The sequence below is a fragment of the Spinacia oleracea genome, chromosome 4 (genome assembly GCF_020520425.1).
Source record: "Spinacia oleracea cultivar Varoflay chromosome 4, BTI_SOV_V1, whole genome shotgun sequence".
NCBI classification, from domain to species: Eukaryota; Viridiplantae; Streptophyta; class Magnoliopsida; order Caryophyllales; family Amaranthaceae; genus Spinacia; species Spinacia oleracea.
The window spans coordinates 29,005,984-29,019,182 of record NC_079490.1 but is presented as its reverse complement, the minus strand read 5'-3'; positions in this window follow the sequence as shown (position 1 = coordinate 29,019,182).

The window sequence follows — 13,199 nt, the reverse complement described above, 5'->3', positions numbered from 1 at the left end:
AAATAGTTATGAGTTATTAGTTACACTAAATATGTCAAAGATCTAATTATGTAATAAGTTACGGAGTATTAGTTACACTAAATATGTCAAAGAATATATACTACGTATAAATCATTCTACGTATATGCTGATATGTTTACACAATTAGGAACTCTAACAAAGCTATAAGAGAAACTAAATACTCCATCTGTTCTCGAATATTAGTCATTTTTGGATTCTTAACACTATTTACAATTGAAGAGCATCTTCTAATTTCTTTCCAATACATACTTCAAAACACATTCATGTGAGATCTTATTTTTTTTCGTCTTAATGTGTATTTTAACAATATCAAATAAATATATTTTTTCTAACATACGTATTTGGAGATATTTACGTTGAAATATTGAGTTGAAAAGTCAAAACATTACTAATATTTAAGAATGGAGGGAGTAATTACTTTATAGATTACAAAATTGAGATATACTTATATCGGTTCTATATATATATAAATGCTAGATCACAATTGATGATGGAGCGAGTTTGGATTTTAGATTGCGCTGACGACAAAGATAAAGGTAGATGATTAAATAATGTTGACTAAGGCCCCGTTTAGTTTACTTTATTTCGCATGATCTGACCTGATCTGAATTTTATTTTTTCTAATCTGATCTGATATGAACTGATCTGATTTTTCATAATTAAGATTTAAATAAAAAATTTATCATTATTATATTAAACAATTTACATGTAAACTAAATGATTCAAATTTATAATATTGTTATTGAAATTTTCACATTACTTAATTATTTGACTTTGTTCATGATTTAACTATTCCTTATAGTATTAGATAGACCTTGACATGATCTATATTGATCGGTTATGATCTGGACATGATATAAACATATTGGTTATGATCTAGATATATGGGTTCTGATCCGGATATGTTTTACACATATTGGTTATGATATGGAAAGATCGGTTATAATCTGGAAATATGTGTTCTGAACTGGACATCATTTGTACATAGCAGTTCTGATCTGTATAAATATGTTCTGACTTGTACATATATGTTCTGATATGTATAGATCGATTCCGATCTATACAAATCTATACATATCTGTACAAATATGTCATATTCTTTTTATAAATATATGGATTCTGATGTGGACATGATCCGACATATCGGGTTTGATCTAAATATATAATTTTGATCTGGACATGGCTAGATATATCAGTTCTGACCTGTTCATATGAGTTCTGATCTTAACATAATATCGATAAATTGATTTTGATATGGACATGATCTTGATAAACTTATTTTGATTGGAACACATGAGTTCTGATTTGAACATGATATGGAGACATGGACAGATCGGTTATAATATGGATAGATAGATTCTTATTTGTACATGATCTGGACAAATCTATTCTTATTTGGACAAGATCTGGACATATCGATTTTGATCTGAATATATGGTTCAGATTTTGACATGATCTGGATGAATATATCAGTTATATATATATATATATATATATATATATATATATATATATATATATATATATATATATATATATATATATATATATATATATATATATATTCGGTTTTGGTCTGGACAAGCTAGCTGGTTCTGATGTGTACAATTTTGTTATAATCTGCATATGATTTGGACATATTAGTTATGATCGTGACAAATCAGTTCTGATCCGGACAAATTTATTAGACACATTAGTTCTAATATGACATGATTTGGATAGATTGGTTCTGATCTGGACATGATATAGACATATCAGTTCTAATATAGGCAGATTGGTTTTGATATGAATATATGGGTTCTAATCTTGACAGACCGGTTAGACACATCAGTTCTAATCTGGACATGATTTGGATATATTGTTTCTGACCTAGATATGATCTAGACATATCGGTTTTGAGCTGGACATAATTTGGACATATCGGTTTTGATTTGGACATGATATCGATATTTTCTACACAGATCGGTTATAATAATAATAGTAATAATAATAACAATAACAATAACAATAACAATAATATTTCAGGAAAAAAAAGTTATTCAGATAAAATAAGTTCAGATAAGTTAAGATATGTTTAGTTAAGTCCAGATAAGTTAAGATAAGTTTAGACATAATAAGTCCAATTAAACGGAGCCCAAGTACAATTATAAGTAAAATAAATTTTATTAAGTTCAGATAATATAAGTTCAGAAAACATAAGTGAAAAACAGCTGAATAGAACGCACCCTAAAAGGAAGGAAAATTGGTGTGGAGCTAACAAATTTTGCTATCTCAATTGTCTCTCTTATAATATAAATAATTAACCTATAATAATATAATTTGATATATTTCGTATATTTTTACCTAGAACCTTCTAATTACCTATGGTAGTAATTGATTATACTACGAAGTACGTATTTGTTTATAGAAATAAATTTCTTAATTTAAATATACTACTAATTTAACATGCTTTGTTATACTTAGTATACATCATGATATAGATTTCCAAAACATTGTGAATTTTTTGTCTTTATTAGAAAAAAAATCCTATTAAATATATATGGCTATCATCGACCCATTTGACCAACATCTCATATATTTACATTTATTGAAAGATATATTTATATCACGAGAACACAATAAAAAGAAGGAAAAACTGACATGAATAATCTTAACTTTCACCTATCTTCTCAAAATAATTTCAACTTTGGATTATTCCAAAATAATCCCAACTTTTGAGTTCTCAAAATAAGCCAAACTTTTATTTTCTTGCCTACACTAATCCATTCCAGGTCTGTAATATGTTGAAAATTAATACTCCCTCCGTATGTATTTAAGGGATACACTTGGTCGGGCACGGGTATTAAGAAGAAAAATTGAATGAAATAAAGTAATGAAACAAGTGGGGTTGGAGTAAGTAAAACAAGTGGGGACCATGTCATTTTAGATTGGTGGGGAGGGTGGAGTGAGTTCTAAAATTATTTGTTTAATAAATATATATCTGTACAAATATGTCATATTCTTTTTTATGATGGCTCGGGAGATCCCCCTCACACCCGCCTCAAGTGGTGAGATGGAGGAAAGCCTGGTGCATGATGATGGGGTTAAAAAATGCATTTGCCGCAGGTATGGATTTTAGATTGGGCCCGCCTACTTCTCTTATCCTTCATCTAATTGATTTTTTTTTACTCAATTACTTCAATCAACAGCGGATTGTAAAGACTCTAGAATATACTTTAAGATTCTAAACTCTCTTACCAAAACAAAAGTTGAATGAGGCGGGTGTGGATACACGGGTGGGTGATGGAGCAGTAATACATTTTATTTTGTACCCGTCGAGATGGGGTTGGAAGGAGTGGATATCATTACTATCGTGGAGGGTGGGTGTGATAATTTCAGAACGTACGGTGTGGAAACTGTTAGGTTATGATACATATGATATTACATAAATCATGCGGAAACAACCATTAACCCATGATTACATATTATTTACACATAATCATATAGCATAATTTAGATGCATACTCTTTGTTGCGTGCCCTCCCTAGCTGCGCCCGAACCGAGCAAGAACAAGTCTTTAGGACTCCAAGTGTCGTCCCTCCGTAGATAGTCCACAGCACGTCCGGATCCGCCTTAAGATTGACCAACTAGAATCGCCCTTAAGGTACTAGAATTTTCGGCACTTTTGAGCAAGATGTGTGGCTGAATTTTTCTCTCAAAAACTCACTTTGAATACTTTGAAACTCGTTATAAATTGTGAACCCAGGCCACATATTTATAGGGTTATGGAAAGGGAATTGGAATCCTATTCAGATACAAATTAATTAAACCTAGAATCCTACAAGAACTCTAATTTAATTAATTTATCAAATAGAATTAGGAATTTAATCATTAACCGAACTCTGCACGTTGTAGGAAACGTGCACGAACACAAACACTTACGCACACACACACGGCAGCCTCGATGGGCCGCCCATGCGTGCGTGCGAGCAGCAGCCCACGCAGCGAGGCCTGCGCGAGCCACAAGCCCACGCAAGCACCCGCGCGCGCTGCCACGGCCTGCTGGGCCTGGCCTTGCGCTGGGCCTGGCATGGCTGTTTGTGTGGCGCGCTTGGCTTGCTGGGCGATGGCCTGGCTTCGTGCTGGGCCCTCGTCCGGCAGGCCTCGTCCGATGCTTATTCGTACGATACGCTTCCGATTAAATTTCCGATTCCGGAATTCATTTCCGATACGAACAATATTTAACATTTCCGATTCCGGAATTAATTTCCGTTTCGAATAAATATTTAATATTTCCGTTTCCGGAATTATTTTCCGATTCCGGTAATATTTCCGATTCTGACAATATTTCCGTTTCCGGCAATATTTCCGATTCTGGTAATATTTCCATTTCCGATAATATTTTCCGATACGTACCATATTTCCGTTTCCGGCAACATCTACGACTTGGATAATATTTATATTTCCGATACGATCCATATTTCCGTTTCCGGTAATATCATCGTTTCCGGAGTATTCATTTCTTGCCTGTGACGATCTCAGCTCCCACTGAAACCAAGATCCGTCGATTCCGAATATCCATAGATAGAGTATTTAATGCCATTAAATACTTGATCCGTTTACGTACTATTTGTGTGACCCTACGGGTTCAGTCAAGAGTAAGCTGTGGATTAATATCATTAATTCCACTTGAACTAAAGCGGCCTCTAGCTAGGCATTCAGCTCACTTGATCTCACTGAATTATTAACTTGTTAATTAATACTGAACCGCATTTATTAGACTTAACATAGAATGCATACTTGGACCAAGGGCATTATTTCCTTCAGTCTCCCACTTGTCCTTAGGGACAAGTGTGCATTTCCTAATTCCTTTGTCGCTCGATGCTTGCTCTTGAACATAAGGTAAGAGTTGTCATCCTTATTATGTCCAGAGGTGTTTCTCGGTTTCAGAGTTCAACTGATCAAATAAACAGATAATCATAGCCTATGATTCATCCGAGCACGGCCATGCATTTCACAGTTTCTAGCTCTCCGAGTGGCCTTGTACAACTTTTAAGCATCTCATCCCGATTTATGGGAGGACAATCCCAATCTTGCGATCTTGAGATTAGACTTCGTTTGATAGGTGATTACCTGAGCGTTGCCTTTATAGCCTCCTTTTACGGTGCGACAGTTGGTCAACGTCAAAGCAACCAGTTCTCAAACAAGTAATCTCAAATCACTCAGGTATTGAGGATTTAGTGTCTAATAATTTAATGAAATTTACTTATGACAGACTTTCATCTCTTACAGTAAAGTTTCATAGGTCTTGTCCGATACTAGTCTTCCCAAAGTAAGTATCTATGCAAATGATTATGACATTGCCATGTCCACATAGTTCAAGAAACAGAACTACTAGTCATCTTGTATTCTAATCGTCTAACGTTTTCTATGCGTCCAATTTTATAGAAAACTCCGACTAGGGACCATTTTCAACCTTTGACATTCAAGTTCACTTGATAGACATTTCTTAGTCACAGGACTGGTCCTGACAGTCTATCTTGAATATATCGTCAAATTGAAGGGACTCATCATTTAATACTAAACCAAGATTAAATGGAATATGAAAATTCATTTCATATATGATAAATGTTCAACCCCAATGTTTTACAACCATGGGCCTCTAACCCATCTTTAAAACATTTCATGGAATTCAAAGCTATGCTTGATTTCCAGTGCTACAACGTGAGTGTTGCTTCTCACTTGTTGCATAGGTTTAGTTATCATGCTTTGCCAATCTTAACATCCTTTTCATCGAATGTTCTTTGAGATATGATGATAAGATCTTTTCGAGTTTGTTTATTATGTGATCTAGTCTTTCTTACTTCGATGGTGGTTTTACTCATTTTGCAATGAAGAACCATCAAGTTAGCAGACGTTTTTCTTGCTTCAAGGGTGGTTCTACGCATTTTTCAATGTAGAACCATCAAGCCAGCAGATAGGTGATCTACCCAAGTTCAGTGAAGAACTTTAAACAACCCTGTTTTATTGCTTCTTAGGCAATAATTACTTTTACTTCAACTGTATAGGTTGCTAGTGATGCTTTGTTTGGTTTTACCTATCCAAGCAGTTCATAGATATGTGGAAGACTCTCCAACTATATCTTAGAACATAGAAATTATTATTTTAATTTCCCACGCAACAACTCATGGTCTCCAATCCATGTTGCCATTTCAAAACACGATGCTCTATAGCTCGTCCTTATCAATGGTTAACTCCAAAGGGTCTTGCTTGATCCTTTGCCAGTGTTTATGCGTGTAGCATCAATATTTAGCATATCTTTATTTCCTTGAATCAAGAACTAATCTTATGTACCTTTTCAAGTACCATAAGTATTCTTGATCTCAATCTAGTTGATCTTCACTTAGATCAATAGAGATTGGTATATGTTCGTCATGCCTAAAGTCATACGATACGTTTTTGGCGATCCTCATATTATATCATACATGATAAATTCTTTTGCAGAATAATTCCCAATTGAATTCTATTCATGTAACTTTAGCTTATCTAGTTTCAGTAGATACTAAATTCAGCTAAATTCTTTTGACATATAATATAGGTTAAGAATCTTATTTAGATCCTTTGATGTTTAACTTAGTAAATGCTTATACATAGTTCAAACATCCTTTACTTAGATTTATTCACATGGGTCGAATATCTCCAATGGAGACTTTCGTGTTTGATTTAGTAAATGCCATTACTTAATCTAAAACATTAATATGAGATCTTTGTAAATAGATCTTAATACCCAGTATGCACTAAGTTTCGCCTTGGTCCAACATTGATGAATAATTTCAAACCTAAGTTATTAGCATTTGAATGTTATTTCACAATAGAGAGATATGTGTGTGATACACATAGGACCAATTAAGTTTTATGTACTCCCACTAAACTTCTTATATATCTATAAGAATCATGTACATTTTATGAAACTAAAATACTTATTAGCTTCACTAAAATACATTTCTAATTCCAATTGCTTGCTTAAATCTGTACTTAGATTTCATAAGCTAGCTTTCTTTTTCAAGCATTTATTTGGATCCACAAATCCTATGACATACCATGTACATAGTTCCTTCCAACATTTGATTGAGGAATACGTTTTGTCATCCAATTGCTATATGTACCAATATGCAATCTTTGCTTGAATTATAGACTTGAGCATTACGATTATGCATGAGGTTTCAACACAATCCACATCGTGAATTTGCTTGTAACTTTTAGCAACTAATCTAGCTTTGTGTGTGAACACAATTCAATGTTTGATGGTTTTTATCCTTTAAAACAAACTTGCAACCAATAGGTGTGAAACTATTCTTGCAAATCAACAAAATTTCAATTTTGTCATCAAAACATTGAGTATGTTTTATGGCCTCTAACCATTTAAAACATTTGAGTCTATATATGGCCTCTAACCATTTTAGGGAATCTGGGTTTCGTCATAGCTTTCTTACAAGTCACAAACTCATTAATCTACATGATAATAGTTTGACTGCAAGTTGTAGGTTTCTTCACTATCTAATGGAAGAATCGCATAGCTTCAATGACCTGAACTCCACGTTTCTTCACTATCTAATAGAAGAATCTCATAGTTCCAGTGACTTGAACTCTATGCCTACTAGGGTATAGAACATCAAACAATAGAATATCAATAGCCACTTAAAAGTCCTTTGAATATTCTGTTCTCCTTGAAGCACTTGTAAAGTCTTCTAAGAGATGTCTATTCTTTAAAGCCACTTCTAAAGTCCTTAAAGAATAAGTTTGGATTTTCTGAAGCACTTCGAAAAGCCTCCGGAATGTCCGTTTATGTTTGTTGTTCGCCTCGAAGACTTTCGAGGTCTATTTTCTCCCACTTGTCATTTTGGAAACGAATCTCCAAAAGGACATCATTTCGAGCAAACAAACATTATGTTCTCAAAAATTCGTGGTAGAAACAATACCCTTGTGTCTCATTTGAATAAATCACAATGAAACATATATCTATACTTGGGCCTTAGTTTGTCGAATGACAAACACTAAGCTCCCACTGAGTTTAGGAACTCTCTAGATATATTTTATGAAAAGTTATTCTGAAATTACTTTTCAATAGCTTTGACGAATTTGGTTTAGTTTGGTGGTAGTTGAGCATTTTGTTTTAGAAATTATAGGAAAAGTCTTTATGATCCATCATTGATCGAATCAAGTACTAATTGACTTCGATTATTCCAACTAAGATATGCCATATCTTATGGACCTAGATTGTGAAATTACACCACACAATCATTGATGATCATATTTGGTCTCAAGTAATCATCAACATGATCTAACCTAGATCTTTATGATTTCTTACCAAGTGGATTTTATACTTCGAATCTTTGAACTAGCCAAACAGATTCAACTTATATCACATTTGAGTAAATAAAACTATATTCACTCAAATCCATGTGAAATAATAAAATCATAAAACCTTTCTTTAGCTTTGAACTCTATCGTCTAGGCGTTCTAACAATAGTTCATATTCTTTGTTACTTTCAACAAGTAAGACTACCTTGTCTTAAGTTGATCTAGAAATCAACCAACTTTCAAAAGTCCATTAAAATAGAGCTTTTGAATGTTAACTTGTTGATATGGTCTAAGCAACAATGCCAAAGATTAGTGGAACTCAAATCAAGAAGTTGATTTGAACCTAGTAAAGTTCTTTAAAGAGTTGTTTGTTTTAATCAAGCATATTGACTCAATCTGTAATTGACCATTTCATTCAAATAAACAAACAAACATTGTTTTTGTTTTTCTTGAATGTGAGTCTTTCTGTGTTTGAAGCAGAAATTTAGGTATGCTGATTATGGAACAAAATAGCCATTAAGTTCCAGCCTTTGAAAGGACTTAAAACAAACTTAGATGATCCTACAATCAATGTAGCATTGCCATGCTTCATTTCCCACTTGTAGGTCATTAGTGTATCCTAGCTTCCATTGTTTGAGTTATTACCGAAGTAAGAACCTCAAGCGGTATATGATACCAAGGAAATTTGATTGCTAGGTCACTTCTCTTTAAACATAAACTTATAGGTAGAAACGGAATCGTAAATTCCTCTCATTTGTTCCTCGTTTTCCTATTTCTTGTACCCTTTCTTATAGTCTTAAGAATTGAATTCTTTAGTGTTGACTTTTATACTTGTTAGACATGTCCAATGTCACCCCAACAAGGTTCTTAACATTTAATTTATGTTGAATATTAAGTTTCAACTAGATGATCTTACCAGAAGCTTCTAAAGTTCTCTAAGCATCGATCTATTCGAATGTCTAGGGACTAGACTCATTCGAGAATTAAATGGACAAAGATATTAGGTTGTTAACCATTGGTAAAGCTGAGCGTTTAAGCTCAATGCTTTATGATCTCAAAACTACAGTGTATTTTGAATTCACAAGCACCAATTGGTTTGCCATTCGAATTTGATATTCGAAAACAACCATAAAAGTCGATATAAGAAACGTACATTTTAAATTGCTCACTTTCTCTCTTTTCCGTGAATCGTTCTTGGATTCACTACCAATCGAGGAAATTTACTGTTACCTTTCTAAAAGGATTTATTGCAGTGCAAGATATTTAATTATAAACAATAATTAAAACATACATTGAAGCATGCAAAGTCTAAATATTTATCATGAATAATAACTTGAAATTAAAGCAACCATGCAATTTAAACAAGTTATTAGCATTTTATTCGATTTTATTGTTCCGGCAGGTGTGAATAAAATGATTCCAATACCCTAAAACCATTGAAGAATTAAGCACAGTTTGTCGACTCAATTCTAAAACATTTTAGGTAAGCAAAAGCCTTTTGCTAATAGTCTAAAAACTACTCTTGGTTGATAGGTACGTCTAAGAACTTATTAGGTAAACCTATCGATTTTGCCACGACATAAAAGGACTCCTTACTTATATCGTTGAGTTTCACCAAAACTAACATGTACTCACAATTATTTGTGTACCTTGCCCCTTTAGGACCAATAAGTAACACCTCGCTGAGCGAAAACTATTACTAGATTGATGTAAAGGATATCCAAGCAAGTGTATATTTTGGCATGGCACCTTTTAACTCAATTTTTAAGTTTGGAACTTAAGGCTCTTACTATGTTGGTTAGATTTTAAGTGAACTAAAATCCTTAATCATGCAACATAATCAAGCCACAATCTTATGCATAATTAAGACATATTTAAAGCAATAAATAACTTAAAGCATGCATAAGATAAATGTGATCTAGTATGGCCCGACTTCATCTTGAAGCTTTAACTTCAAAGTCCGTCTTGAAAATCTCCGTGGGAGGCACCATTTTCTTCAAATAGGATAAGCTATAACTAATTACAACTATTTGATGGTACGCAGACCATATTTGAATTGAAAAAATAACTTTGGTACTTTAGACCAATTACATTCAAATTAATGGTACGCAGACCATATTTTCTATCCTATTTGGGCCATACTAGTCACTTCATAACCTGCAAAACAGTACATATACAATATATACCATTCACCCATTCATTATCATGAATGGCCCACATAGCTGGTTAGTAAAACACATTATGCATCACGTAAATATTTGCAGCAATTAATCAAGGGCACCAATAATCTACCAATTATTCAGTCCTTATTAATTCTAATCAAGTTGTTTTAACCTTAAGGATTTGTAGACCTAATCAAGAGTTTATGACTAAAATACGCTCCCACTTAAACCAATAAATTCATATGCTTTACTAATTTTAAACATAAAAATGTATTTCTAGTCTAACCGGAAACATACAAATTTAATTAAAATTTAAAGCTCATATAAATTTATAATTGAATCCAAAAGTTTAATTTAATTTCAGTCGTGTTTAAATTAATTCATGATTTTAATTTTAGTAAAATAATTAGAATAAATAAAATTTATTATAATTACAATATTCAAAATTAAAATCCAAGAAAATAATTTAAATTATTAATTTTAAAATTAATTAAAATTACGTGAACTGAAATTTTCAAATTAAACATTCAAAACGATCTAATCGTAACGCAAACACCCTACGCATTGCACGCCCATGGGCCGCACGCACACAGCCATCGCTGGCCATGTGCGCGCAGCCCATGCGCTCGTCGCATAGCTGCTGCATCTCCATCGCAAGCCATCGCACGCTGTGGTGCTTGCTGCGCGCGCGCCAGCGCTCGTCGCACGCGAGCCATCGCTCGCAGTGCGCGCGAGCAACGCTGGGCGCAGCGCTCGTGGCACGCGAGCTTGCGCTCGCTGCGCGCGAGGCTGCGCGCTCATGCGGGAGGCAGTACGCGTTGTGGCGCAGCTCGCTTGCTGCCCACACGCGACTGCCTTGGCTCGCCCTTCGCCCATGCCCATTCATCCATTGCTCGTGGCCCACGACACAAGGCAGGGCTGCTGCCTTGTGCTCGTGCACTTCGCCCTTGCTCATTGCATTCGTGCCGCACGGGCGACGAGCTCCCTTGCTCGTCGTCGCATGCCCGCATTATACAACACCCCTTAAGGGTGTCACGAAGCGTCCATTGCTTTGTGCGTGCAAGTTTTATGAACGAATCGCATAAAAATTTAAAATTTATATTTAAAATTAATGACAAATTAATAAATAATATTAATTTCATAATTTTAGGGCGAAAAATCGAAAATTTATTATTAAATTGATTTCCGATTTACATGGATTCAAGTCTAGGTCATAAAAATTTAAAATTTATCATAAATTTACAATTTTTATGGTGGTTTTTAATCATAGGTTTCTAATTAAATTATAATTAATTATGAAAATCAAATTAATTCTAAATTTTTCTAATTTTCAACAAATTAATCATAATTACAAATTAGATTGCATAATTAACAAGGCTAGGCATTCAAACTTGTTAAACTTATACAGTAGGTCAATCAAAAATTCAAGATTTATCAACAAGAATCGCAAATATTTAATTTAACATCTTAAATTTACGAAATTTTGCATTCGAAAAACTAAAACCTTCGAAAAGTCATAGTTAGGCTTCGAATTTGAGAATTCTGGGTTCGGCAGAAAAAAATTATTTTTGTCAAAATTTTAGAATGCCTTTTACATGCGGAATTGACACAAAAATCACTCGATTTGGATGAGTAACGAAGAAACTGCCGAAAAACTGCGTACGTATAATTAAATAAACGCAATTTGCAATTAATTAACAATTACGAAAATTAATCACCCCTTTTAATTCTTGCAAATTTGTAATATTTAACCATGTTTATGCAAATTAGATTATGAAAATAATAAGGGGCTCGTGATACCACTGTTAGGTTATGATACATATGATATTACATAAATCATGCGGAAACAACCATTAACCCAGGATTACATATTATTTACACATAATCATATAGCATAATTTAGATGCATACTCTTTGTTGCGTGCCCTCCCTAGCTGCGCCCGAACCGAGCAAGAACAAGTCTTTAGGACTCCAAGTGTCGTCCCTCCGTAGATAGTCCACAGCACGTCCGGATCCGCCTTAAGATTGACCAACTAGAATCGCCCTTAAGGTACTAGAATTTTCGGCACTTTTGAGCAAGATGTGTGGCTGAATTTTTCTCTCAAAAACTCACTTTGAATACTTTGAAACTCGTTATAAATTGTGAACCCAGGCCACATATTTATAGGGTTATGGAAAGGGAATTGGAATCCTATTCAGATACAAATTAATTAAACCTAGAATCCTACAAGAACTCTAATTTAATTAATTTATCAAATAGAATTAGGAATTTAATCATTAACCGAACTCTGCACGTTTTAGGAAACGTGCACGAACACAAACACTTACGCACACACACACGGCAGCCTCGATGGGCCGCCCATGCGTGCGTGCGAGCAGCAGCCCACGCAGCGAGGCCTGCGCGAGCCACGAGCCCACGCAAGCACCCGCGCGCGCTGCGCGCGCTGCCACGGCCTGCTGGGCTTGGCCTTGCGCTGGGCCTGGCGTGGCTGTTTGTGTGGCGCGCTTGGCTTGCTGGGCGATGGCCTGGCTTCGTGCTGGGCCCTCGTCCGGCAGGCCTCGTCCGATGCTTATTCGTAAGATACGCTTCCGATTAAATTTCCGATTCCGGAATTCATTTCCGATACGAACAATATTTAACATTTCCGATTCCGGAATTAATTTCCGTTTCGAATA